Here is a 12,956-nt window from a genome sequence, read left to right on the forward strand (position 1 = left end):
AACAGGTCAATCGCAGTGTCAGAGCACTCTGGAAATGCCATAAATCAGGGCTTTTAACGCTTCAGATCCAGTTCCCTGAAATGTTTTATTGTCTGTTTGGAAGAGGAAATCATGCTTTCACTGGATTTTGAAAAAAAAACCTCCTTGTAAATTTACCTTGTTTGAGTGCAAATCTGATTCCTATTCTCTTTACGTACTATTGATCAGATTAAGTGTGAGTTGTGGAGACGAAAAATGATCCTCTGCTATCAAGAAGTGCATTTGCTTTCAGGTTGCGGCGTCGGAAAGCAGCAAAGGTGAGAACATCCTTTTTTTCCTGAGCTATTTTTTTTTCCAATTCTATACTCAGTTTCAAGCATCCCCCCCCCCCACCATTATCCTCCACCCCATTTCCTGGCAGAAAAAGGAAACTGATTTAAGAACATCAGCTCTGCACTTCTAAAGGTCTGACTGCAATACAATGTGCCTGTCGGAGGTTCTCAAATCTGGGACACCAAAACCATTTCAGCATCTTGTTGTTTGAGAGTAAGATTTCCATTTGTGTGAGTGTGTGTATGTGTTTGTATGTCTGGTGCCATTCTATTAGCGAAACAAAATCTGTCGCAACCAGGCAGTTCTAGCAAAGTGCAAGAGCTGTGTGATGAACTGAGCTGAAGGGGAAAAATGCAGTCACGGTTGTTGAGCGAGTAAACAAGTACGTATTTCAGGTATGCAAACCTTCAGTCACTGTATACTATAAAAGTATTGATTGGTGCCACTTTGAACGCACTTCTCAGCAGACTTAGTAAGGACTATACGATGTGAAAATCCCCTATGAAAGAAGTTACCTGTGTAACTTTCCATTGAAATATCTTTATGTTGACTTGAAGTGGAAACAGACAGTCAGTGATGTGCACAAGGGGGGGCCCAATTGTTGAAAAACGTGCGCTAAAGTGCCTTTTTGGGAGCCAAAAATTTTTGCCAAAGTGCCCTCTCGGTTGGCAAAACACGCTAAACTGCCCCCTTGGCTGGTTAAAACATGATAAACTGTCCTCTTGGGAGCCAAAACGTGTGCTAAAGTGCCCTCTTGGGAGCCAAAACACACGCTAAAGTGCCCTTCTTTTTGCCTCTGCCCTTCAAAAAGTCTGTGCACGCCACTACAGATGGTCCCTTGGCTGCATCAAAGACTACATTGTTGAGTTTACTCATTCATTTAGTCAATAATGCAGATGTGAAACCAGACTGAAATGGATCACCAGTCAGCCTTCATTTTCCCAGGAGTACCCGGTGACAGACATAGCATAGTGAAAGTGGGGTATATAGGGAACCAATCTAAATGCTGATAGTGTCATTATTCTATAGGCATTACATTAGGGAATCACCATTTACTTCATAATGACACAATGAGGGATGATGCAAGTGATCAGATTGGATTCTTATGTCCAGACATCACCGACATATCTGCACAGGTTGATGTAGAAATGATGTAAGCATCATTCCCTGACCCTGAGAAATGGTGATGCAACCAATCAGGCTGTCAAGTCGTGGAGCAAACAATTTATTTCAGCATGACAGCTCACGGACTGTTGTTCCCTGTGTCGTCTCCCGTGGGACATGGCGTCATTGTTGTGGGTCTCATTGTGCAAAGGGCACTTTTAAACCCGGACTGAGACACATCTGTAGAGGTCTGATTGGAACTGCATTTCAAATCACCTCCGAATTTGGTTTGGGACTGATTTTTGCAAAAAATTGCATCGTTTGTCCTGTCAAGACTTCCTTAAAATCAATCAGGAAGCATTCTGGATACGCCAAAAAACGTATTTGAGCTGCCAGTCAGAACAAAGCCAGAAAGACAGCACTCACCTAAGCCTGTCTGTAAGTCTGTATACAGAAGTATCCACTGCAGTACCACCAGACTACAGAGCAGCTTCTTTCCTCAGGCTGCAAGACTCCTGAACTCACCATGAACACTGCACTATTAAAAAACAACATAAACGTAACATAAAATGTCACATAGATTAACTTTGAACCTTGACAGCAGCTATGTGTGGGATTTAAAAATGTCTATCATTGGCACTCTTTGCGTTTGTATTGGCTCACGTACCTGAAGGAATAAGTTTGTTCTCGAAGCTTGTGTTTGGTTTTGCTTGGTAGAAAAGTCGATTAAGAATAGGAAAAGGTCGTCGTCATGGTTATGAGAGGAACCACAAGGAGCGGTTCTAATTAGAAAGGCATGCTAGTTCCAACTTTGCTTCTGAGTGACCACAATTAGAATTAATAAGGCTCATGATGACTTTTCTATTATTTGCGAAGACATTATGGCAAAGCAATGCACCTCTCTCCCACTGCAGCACATTAATCGCATCAACGTTGGTATGTTCTCATATTTTCATGCAAATGTTATATCCACAGAGACTTTTAAAGTCTGATTTAACTGCAAATTTCGACAGTATGGGGACTTTTCTGGCTTCTTGTGTTGTCTGCTGTCTTATCTTACATCTAGCAGGCAGATTAACCTTCAATTAATTAATCCATTTCTTACTTTGTTGTGTCCATGAAGTTTTAGTTCAAATCGATATCCATAAAAATGATTCCTTCCACACATTCAAAGAAACAAAGTGTGTAAGACTGTAAGTAGACAAAGGAAAATCCATCAGCAAATCAACTTGACCGTCTTTAAAGTCCTTCAAAGTGATGTAGGTGTCATTTTATGAAATGAACCACTTATCACAACTTATTGAAGAGGAGATCCTGTTGAAAGTAAACTTGAAGAAAGAAATGTGTCTCGGAGGAAGTCGGGTAGTGTTGTGTGCCAACTGGACTGAAAAATCTGAATCATCGTCTACCATTTCTCACTTCAGTCAGATTTGCTGGCATTAAAGTAAAGGAAAAAAAACCCACTCAAAGCAACAATATTTGTGGATGGAATTCATCATCCCACCTTGTTTTTGTGCATATGAGCTGCTCGACAGTAGAGTCAACAGAGTGTCAGTCTACCAGCAAACCCAAGGATTCACTGGCTGCTGTGCGACTGTGCCTTATGTGGAGTGTCCACCGGATCAGCTGTTATCACAAATCAAAAGATCAAGATATCCAGAGACAATCATTAAGATTGGTATCAGGAGCGTATTTAAATGTGTGCTATCAGCTACAATAAATCTGATCAAGCTCCATCTTTGCTGTCCTGTGTTTTGTTCACCTCAGGAGGCTCATCTTTGCATCTTTTATCTCTCTCGTTCTTATCAGGAAGTGCACAAAACATTCAGGTATCGGTTTTGCATTTTTACATTTTAACTTGATGGGTGGACAACATTAAACTGCTGGAACCCACGTTTCCACGACTCCACCGGCCCTGTTTCTGATATTCATGGACAGGATCTCAAGTCACAGTCGTGGTGAGGACAGTGTCTGGTTTGGCAACCTCAGAAATAAGTTTCAGCCTTTTGCAGATGACCTGGTTCTGCTGGCTACTTCAGTCAGTGACCGCCTGGTTTGTAGTTGGGACGAACGTCAACACCTTCAGTCCAAGGTCATGGCTTGTTGCTGTCGAGAAAGACATCTGGAATACCCTGCTTATCCTGCTGAGTGGAGTGATGGATGGATGGATGGATGGATGGATGGATGGATGCTATCACAAGTGGACTTCCAACAACAGAGGGATTTGTCTGAACAGTTTGAACTGCGACCTTTGGGTTTGGAGTTGGTGCCAATCAAACTTGATCTGCCAGTAACACATTACTAATTTGAGTTTAATACTTTGCTTAAAGATTCAGTGCATTGTCTACCAAGTCAAGAAAAAACCTAAAGACCTGACAACAAACACAAACAGAGATGTGTTAATCTTGCTTTCTTGTTGTGTTGTGTGAGTTACTGGAAATGCTTTGTGCTGCTGTAAGACTTGAACCCTTTTTAGTCCAAATTAATCTGACTTCCTCATCAGTGAGTCATGGCAGACGTTTTCCATTAGAACCTGCTGTGACATCACTAAACGGGGTGTGGCCACCGTTGACAGAAGGTCAGAATCTGGTAGACGATTAACAAATGCGCACTGCCCGGAGCTGCAGACAGGGATGGATTACTGAACAGCCTCCGGAAGAACCAGCACAGTTATTTCTCAGCAATGGCAAACAATGTACAATTAACACTCAGTTTTTCATTTCACATACATTTTTACTGCTGTGCTTCTTAATTCACATGTAGTTTTTCAGGGTTTTTTTTATTGTGTTCCCTCAGAGACTGATGATCACCTCCCACATGTTTGAATGATATTTCCAAGAACCATGAACAAGTTACAGCTGAACTGAGTGAGTGACAAACCAGTCCAAGAACAAGTGTGTGACAAACTTGCAGTATGGATTGCTGAGCTGGTCAGGAGCTCCAGAGTTTACAGGACACCACTTAAAGAGCCTGCAGGCACCGCTGCGCACCACCAGGGCGCAAACCGGCACCTCTCCGGTGGTTTCGTCTCCCGGATTTTCTCTCCGGTCCTGTTCGACAGTCTGCTCACGGGAGCCCCGGTACACAAAGGCAGGGAGGAATGATCAATGTTGAAACTTTGCGAGAGGACGGACGAGGGGGTTCCCAGCAGCGGCTCGACATTGATCCTTTCCCCTACTGAACTATCCCGAGTTGTGCGGCGGAGGAGAGGGACGTGTCTGGGATCGTTTGACGGAGAGTAACCGGCTGTCGAGAGGGAGTACAGTGACACAGAAACCAGCATCCGCTTCTTCTTCTTCTTCTTCTTTTTGTTTTCATCCAGAGTCTTCTTCACGTGGACTTTTACGGATTGGTGGATTTGCACTAAAGACGCACAACTCCAACATGGGAAGGTTTTAATTCCTCTGAGTCGAGTGTGGACACTGGAAGAAGACTGATTCACAGCACAGGTGGGTGGGATGGTTATTCTTCGGGTGATTCCGTTTGCGCACGCATGTGTGTGCTTGTGTGCGTGTGCGTGCGTGTGTGTGTGTATTTGGCTCTACTCTCTCTGTCGATGTGCAGTTCACAAGATAGTTTCTGTGTGTCATACGCGCACACACGCCGACGTGTCTGCAGCAGCGCACAGACGCACACAGACATACATAAACACACACACATTCACGTCAATATTACCAACAGGGCACTACATTTCAGCACTATTTAACAGGGGACCTCTGTTTCTGGTCATTTTGAAACAACAAAACACATACACACACCCGTTTCACAGCCGTCAGTTTGACACTGTGGAGCTGTCTGTGGTGCTGAACAACCCAACACACTGTTTCTGTCTCTCTCTCTCTCTCTCTCTGTCTGTGTCTCTCTCACTCTTTATATTTACTTGTAAACTCTGTTGGAACTGTAACACAATGAATTATCCAAATAATTCAATCAAGGCCCAGTGAGTTGCAAGAAGCACTTTGGATTTAAGTCGCAGTGCAGCCTGCAATGATATTGCACACCAAAAAAAAACCCCAAAACAATTGTTACAACTGACCCTGGTCAAAGCAAATAAATACATATACCATTTAATCACTGTTGAGGCTGTCAACCTCTTTTGAATTGGTCAAAACAGCTGACAGACATACGATTCATGATTTTAAATTCCTTTTGCCAAATGTTCAGAGCAAGAAACCTGATCGCTGTCATCCCCATCTCTGTTTGTACATTAGAGACAAACAGCAGGTAAACTGTACGTCTGTAAGATGAAACACGTTTGCAGAAATATAATGGAAGTTTGCCCAGTACAGCACTAACATGTACGAGGGTTGTGTCTCTTTTACTTGCTATTCCTAACTGTAATTAATAGTAATAATCGTGGTAATGTAGCAGTGGCTCCTCCATCGGTGTGTGAGTGTGTATGAGTGGTTATCGCTGGTGATGAGCAGGTGGCGCCTCTCCGACATCAGCGTGTGAATGTGTGTGTGAGCGTGTGAAAGCCGGGTTGTGTTGTAAAGTGCTTTGAGTGGCCAAGACTGGAACAAGTGCTGTATAAATAGAGTCAATTTACTATTCCAGTTAGCTTAGTATTTTATTTTTGCTAAATCTTTATAAAAATAAAGGTGTGAAAACAAATTGTGGTTTTACAAATTATTACAGGGGTTGTGGTTCTTGTTGTTGCCTTTTTTTTAAGGCTTCAGCACCCCAAAATAGTCCAGCACATGAAACCACATGACATTTTTACTTTTAGACACAAGACAAATTTCAAGATGGATTATTCTCATCCAACACTCTGCAAGAATGAAAAGCATTTTCTTTAAAATGTTGAACTAATCCTTTAATAAGGTGTTAGTAAGAGGATTTTGATCTATAGAGAATATAAATAATATCATCTTTTGAACAGCCTGGCTTGTTCTCACTCCCAACGCATCAAATTCAGCAGCCTGCTCTCAGTGGCTCTTAAGCTTGACGCTGTTGTTCAGAATCAGAATCAGAATCAGAAATCCTTTAATGTCGCACAGACGGGGACATTTGTTTGTCACAGCAGTGACAGAATATTACAAGAACAGAAACAATAGCAAAAATAAGCAATAAAATTAAAAAGGGAAGAAAATAGAATTGACATATATACATATTAACATGATAGATATTTTCACTCCTGTAGTTAGGAAAGTTTGAGTCGGTGGGCTGTCTGGGTGGATCACTTTACCCCCCAGAGACCAGGGTTCATGTCCCGTGTGTCACAAAGTGTCAACATCAATCTGTTTTTTAACTAAATACGTAAAGTGTACGTGAGTGATGTGACTGACGTTACAAATGTCACATAGTTATTTCTTTCTAAACCTTACCAGGGAGATTTGGTGGCTCACCCTAACCAAACCACGACCATTCTGTTACGTTAATAACAGTCAAAAAGTTGTAATATATCATAGCATGTGTAAAACTTTATTTTGAAAGTTTAATTAGACGTTGCATATCATATTTATTTATGCTAACTTTAGAGGTAAGAAGAGCATCAAGGCTGCTGATCAAGCTGTTGTATCTGACATGTTGGGAGAGAACATACTGTAATAGCTTCCGTCTACAACATCGGTGAATTATTTATTAGCCATTAATAAAGAAAACTTATAAACACTCTACAGACTGTGACTTGAAAGTGGAGGAAAGTGAACCATCACTGCTCTTCCCTCCATCAGCGTCATAAGCACATTAGCATGAAGCAGCACGGATGGCTGGCCAGCAGTTAGAGACAGGAGCTTGTGACTTGAAGGTTGCCAATTCCAGCCTGGCTGCCACCAAAAATCTGGAGGCAGAAGCTGTGGCTGCATCGGCCAGCTCTGAGTGGGAAGTGTGTGATGCTGGTAAGATAACACACTCGTTTAAGAAAACAAAAGCAGGAACGCAGTGTGATTTCTGCTCGGTATATGACCATGAAGAGTCATTTCAGGTCCACATCGTACTGCAGCAAATGCTCCTGTAATCTCAGTTTACATGACCCTTTCTCGCTCTGTGGTTGGGTAAAGCTACTGCTAATGCACTTTTGTGATGCCTTTTCCACTGGAAATATTTTCATACATCAAAACAGCGGGAATGTAGTGGGAGGTAAAGCCATCTGAGCTCAGCCAAAGCTCGCTTTTCTGGATGACTTTAACATTTAGAAGATTAATTCAGAGAGAGGAACGATAAATAGTCCACAGAAGAGGAAATGAAGGTAGAGTTGATGTATGTTTATCTTGGTGCATTGCCTCACGGTGACTGAAGGTCATAGTTTACCAACCTTTTATTTACTACGTCAGTTATGAAGACAAAGCACCCTCTCTCTCTCTCTCTCTGTCTCTCTGTCTCTATGTCTCTCGGCCACCAGTCAGACTGTGAGAGGAGCGCTGCTGAAAAGAGAGCAAGCACACTGAGTCACGGCTGACACAGACTGCCCGCTGAGCTGAATCAATTCCATTTGACTCAGTTTGATTTGAAGTCTGTGCACTTCTTCTCTCTTTGTGTCACGCAGCTTAGTGTTAGGGCTCCATATGTGCTGTTTGTGTTTGTATGCACACATCTGATTGTTTTTAAATGTACCCACTGTTGCCATGTGGGTGTAGACCCACGTGTGATATTGTCTTCTGTCAAGGACTAAACTGGCAATTTGGTTCATGCTGTTTACTGAGAGTATATCCGTATTATGTAAGTTATTCAATTAAAGCTGGCCTGGCAGGTTTCGAACGGGATTCTGGGTAGCCTTTGATCATCACAGCATTTATTTTCCCCAAATTTTTCATATTTGGAACAGCTTTTAGGCATCTTGAGGCCTTTATTTTGAAAAGAAAATGCACAATGATATCTGTGAGGTTACTACGGGTTCACTGGCCTGATGCATGCAGCAATTTAATATGCAGACATGGAAGTTTCTAGAGAGGTTGAAGGGACGAATGCCTCTTCATCAATCTGTTAATATTTCAGGATTAAAGCTGGAGAAAATGGCGAGCCAGGAGATTGGAATAAGGTTGCGTGTTGTCTTTGCCATAATCAGTAGTTAACAGGACAATAATGCATAAAAAGTCCATCATCCAGCGCAGTTTGTTCAGTTTGACTCACCGAGCAAATGAAGAACGATAACGTAGTCTGTTGCAATATTTGGTCAGGATAATACCGTGAATCAAAAAGTTTGTCCAGGCTTAATTCTGGGAAGGTTTTCTTTATTTCAGAATACAAAACACTTACAGTGCCCATTGAAGAACATCCTACAATGATTGAAGGTGGTTTGCATATGAATAGAAACCATATACATATACTTAAAAGGGACAGAGTTAGAATGTGGATAATATTTGGGTGGAAAAGGCACCGCACCTTAACTAGGGTTGGGTAGAGTCGTGTTTTTATTCTGGCCTGGTCCAGTGTATGAGCTTAAACCAGTTCGATTTTTGGGGTTCAATTTTCAAGGTTCTTAAGGTGTAACATTTGCAGGAATGTGTTGTGCTGGGCCAGAGTCTTAATTTATTTATTATGTTTTGGATGTTGAACTTTAGAAAAGTTTGGTTGAATCATTGTTGAGAAAAAGTAAAAACAAAACAAAACACAATAGTGTTTCTCACACTGCGATAAGACCCAGGCAGACAGAGCTGAAAGCTTCCACCCTCGTTCAGTCCTGATACATCAGAACTTTGGCTAACCTTAACTGTAGTCTGGGGCTTTCTGGCCCGGCCTCAGAGCAGAACTAGCCCCCATTTAACCAAGGGCTAGTAGAAATGCAGTCAGAATCGAACAGGTCTGTGCTTTGGTTAACCCTGATGGATTATACAGTCTCTTTCATAAGCTTTTATTTGTTTAACTCAAGGAAGGTCTGGGTACTTTTGTCGGCCATAAGACCACCAGCAGTGGTTCGTAGTAGAGTCTGACTGATACATCAGGTACACTGGTATCGACCTAGATGTTGCCTGATATGTGCCAAAATGAAAACTTTCTCTGTAGAGATTCTAATGCAGAAAAAGATGCTTCTGATAATTATTCATTATTACATTCCCAGTGAAGGTTATTGTTTCAGTGCACAGTAAACTGTAATACAGTATATCCTGAATTTTACCACTCACAACCACATTTTAGGGATGAAAGCCAAAACATCCATCGATATATGGATATCCAAATTGTAATATCCTGATATTGTTATCTGCATCAGCGCTCCAGTGACTGAGTATCGTTCAGGCTGTAGTTTGTAGTCTTATTCACAGAATGTTTTGTATTTGTTTAACAGAAAATGAAATTAAAATGTATATTTAAAGTAGTTACAGCACATTCTTTATGGTAAGCACAGTGACTATAGTCCTGACTCCAGCTCCGTTCTTTCTGCACAGAACCTAAGACTGATATTCATCTTATTAAATGGAAACAAGGCAAATAATCACAATCCCTCAAAGTGTTGATTCATGCATTTAAAGTCTATCATTATTCGTATACTATATAATCCAATTATTTTCTGGATATTTGAGGTTTTCACATGTCGGCGCTGTTACGAAACAGTTTGGTAGATTACAGTGGCTGCTGTCTGCACTCAAACAGAGAGGACTTGATTACTGGAGAGGCTGTGTGTTTGGCTTCTACACAGCACTGAAGGAGTACACACACACACACACACACACACACACACACACACACAGCGCCTGAGTCAACATGCCACTACTGTCTATTTTGGTAAACACTTCAGAAACAGGTGATCACCTAATCTTCCACTGGTTTTGCTCAAATCCACCTTCTAACTTTGATGTTGAACTAAACACTTCAAATTCAAATGACACGTGCAAATTACCTTCTCAAGGATTTCAACAGCAGCTTTTGAAATTGTCTGTTAGGAAGTTTCAACCTCCAACATTACTGTTTTTCTACATTTTCCAGGACAAAACACGACTTGAAAATATCTCCAGATTCTTTGGTCTGGAATACATTTAGGTGCTCAAAGTGAAGTCACAGTTCACTCTGCACATTTTAATCAATTTGCACTTGCAATCTGTGCGTAATTAGCGTCTGATTCACGAAGGCAGCAGCTCATTATGCAATCAGTGACTGGCTGCCCTCTAGATGTTCTCTGAGTGCAAAGAAGAAGACAAGAAATCTAAATATATTCAGAATAATGACCTTCCAACACATTTACTAAGGATACAATACACGTCTGAGAAAATGATCTATTGTTGATTAAACATTAAGAATGTTTATTTTGTAGAAATGTGTCTAATTATCGCAGCGGGAGTCATTAAACAAACTTTTGTCATGCAAATGTGTGATAAGAAAGGGAGCAGTCGCCTCAGTACAGCTCTGTGAATGTCAAGTTCAACTTTATTGACAACTACTGCCTCCTACAAATGTTCAAGATGTGGAACACACTGAAGAAACATTTAAAGAGCATCAGCTTACAATTCTCTGATAACATATTAAAGAGTGAATTGATTAAAATGTCATTGATTTTATAAATGATTGTCAGAAACAGAATCAAATATATTTAGGGTTTCATTCATGTGTAACCACCTGAAACTACTAGTCATTTAAAATGACAGGGGGGACAGGGAAAAAAGAGAGATTTGTCCCCCTCAATAGCCTTTATCAGTGAAAACACATCATTTGAAAGTGTATAATAATGTGCAATGAAAAGACTTGCGCTAGTTAAAAATGCAGAATAATGTGTTTTTAAGTTTTCTATGGATTGGTTCCCCCCCCCCCTCCATATGCCTCACAGTGGTTTGGTCCACTGCTAATCAACCTGCAGCTCACACACCTGTCTCTGTGGAGTGTCTCAGCACGGTGCTGGTGGTGCTAGTGGACCATAGTAAGTAGATCTTTTGCAATATTGAACTTGAAAAAAAAGGTGCTGTTTTTCTCTTGTCACAAAGTTTTAGGTTTAAGCACAAAAAACAGAAAAAAAACTGTGTTTTGGTTTAAAACAGCGTCCGGTTTCAGTCACGACAGACTCCGCAGTGAGTGTCCTGAGCGCTCAGTTAAACAGTTTCGTGGTGAGAACAGTTTTGGGCTTGTCCTTAAAAATATTCCGGGGGGCCTCCTTCAGGAATTGCTCTTGAGAATGTTTTCTATTTACCCCCCCGCCCGCTACAATGTAGTTATATATCCACCCTTGCCTTGTTGCCATGTGGGTCATCTTTCATGGTGCACCGTTATGTTTGATGTTTGTTCTGTTCTTTTTTCCTTGTGTTTTGGCTCTAAAATCCACCATATTGACTATTGGCACTTAAAGTATTTTAATGTATGTAGACTGTACGTTTTCTATTGGATTGTCGAGATGCAATATTGTATGAGGATCCTAAGTTCCCTTAATTGACTGTGATTCTGAAACATACTTGATAATTAGGAATCCTACAACACATTTTTTGAGGAATAAATAAAACAAAACAAGACAAAATATAAATTTTTAGTTTTTGAAACATTTGACAGATCAGAAATGAATTGTTCCCCTCTGAAGTTCAAAGTTGATATTTTTCCAATCCCTGTGGTTTTTGATCAAAATATCGCCTAACTGATGTTTTTCCCTCTGGCTTTGTGTTTGCATGCTAACAAGCGAAACAGCAATGTTGAACACGGTAAGAATTATACCTGCTAAACATCGACATAAGTCAGTCCCATAGGCAGAGAAAACATCTTGGATGGGCTTCTGATTTCCCTTGGCAAAGTGTTAATTAATAATTAAATGCAATTACATTTTATTTCATTTTATATACATATTGTTGGACATATTTCACAGAGTAATTGATTAAGTGTTTTTTTGTGAGAGAGCGTTCCATCATGATTCTTCTGCAGGATCCGCAATATTTCCTGATGCAGTGTTGACTTTCTTAATTCATTTATGCAGTGTATTTGTAAGTTCGCCAATAACACCATTAGACTTAACACATCAGACTTAATTACATTTTTGTGTAACGACTTCTGTGTAAAATTAATTTCAACATTGTACATCACACCTTGACAGCACCATATGGTATTAAGTAAACTAAACACTATGAGAGGATGAAGAACTGTGTTAAGAAAAGCTGACTACTAAAGCAGCAATATTTGATTGCAATTTTATCAAAACCATAATATGGAAAAGAGCAATATCCAAATTTTAGAAGCTGCAATGGAATTATTATCGCAACTCAATTTTAGTGTCACTAAACAGCTAAAATCATGACGATGTGACATTTGTTGGGGTCACATCGTCATGATTTTAGTGGTCTCAGAAAACAATGATGATTATGATCATTCCCACTTATTGTGAATCACAACGCATCTGTCATAATAATGCCTCTGTTTGAGAGCTGCGTTTGGAATATACTTTGTTTATTTAAGAGCGTATCCTGTCTGAACCCCTCAGCTCAACAGGCCTGCAAACAGAACATAACACTATACTATAATAATAATAATAATAGTACAGAGAACCATCTGAAAAGCTCACACTGATTGCAATGAAAAAAATTCATGATTTCATGGGTGATGGACTGGGTGAAGGTGGGGTGTACAGAAAAGAAAACACATGATGTACTTCACCTGGGTGTGTGTGGAAATTCCAGAGGACCAGCTGTGTGTTGTGT

General features: G+C 40.6%; 1 protein-coding gene across 1 annotated transcript in view; it reads left to right on the forward strand.

Moving 5' to 3' along the window:
- Window positions 1–4,400: 4,400 nt before the first annotated feature.
- nlgn1 (neuroligin 1) overlaps window positions 4,401–12,956 on the forward strand; it is a 413,423-nt gene continuing 404,867 nt past the window's right edge. Inside the window, exon 1 of the mRNA XM_030433413.1 lies at window positions 4,401–4,865. The gene's annotated coding sequence lies outside the window, so the exon portion shown is untranslated. The remainder of the gene's footprint in view (window positions 4,866–12,956) is intronic.

Source organism: Sparus aurata, chromosome 11 (assembly GCF_900880675.1).
Source record: "Sparus aurata chromosome 11, fSpaAur1.1, whole genome shotgun sequence".
Taxonomy (NCBI): Eukaryota; Metazoa; Chordata; class Actinopteri; order Spariformes; family Sparidae; genus Sparus; species Sparus aurata.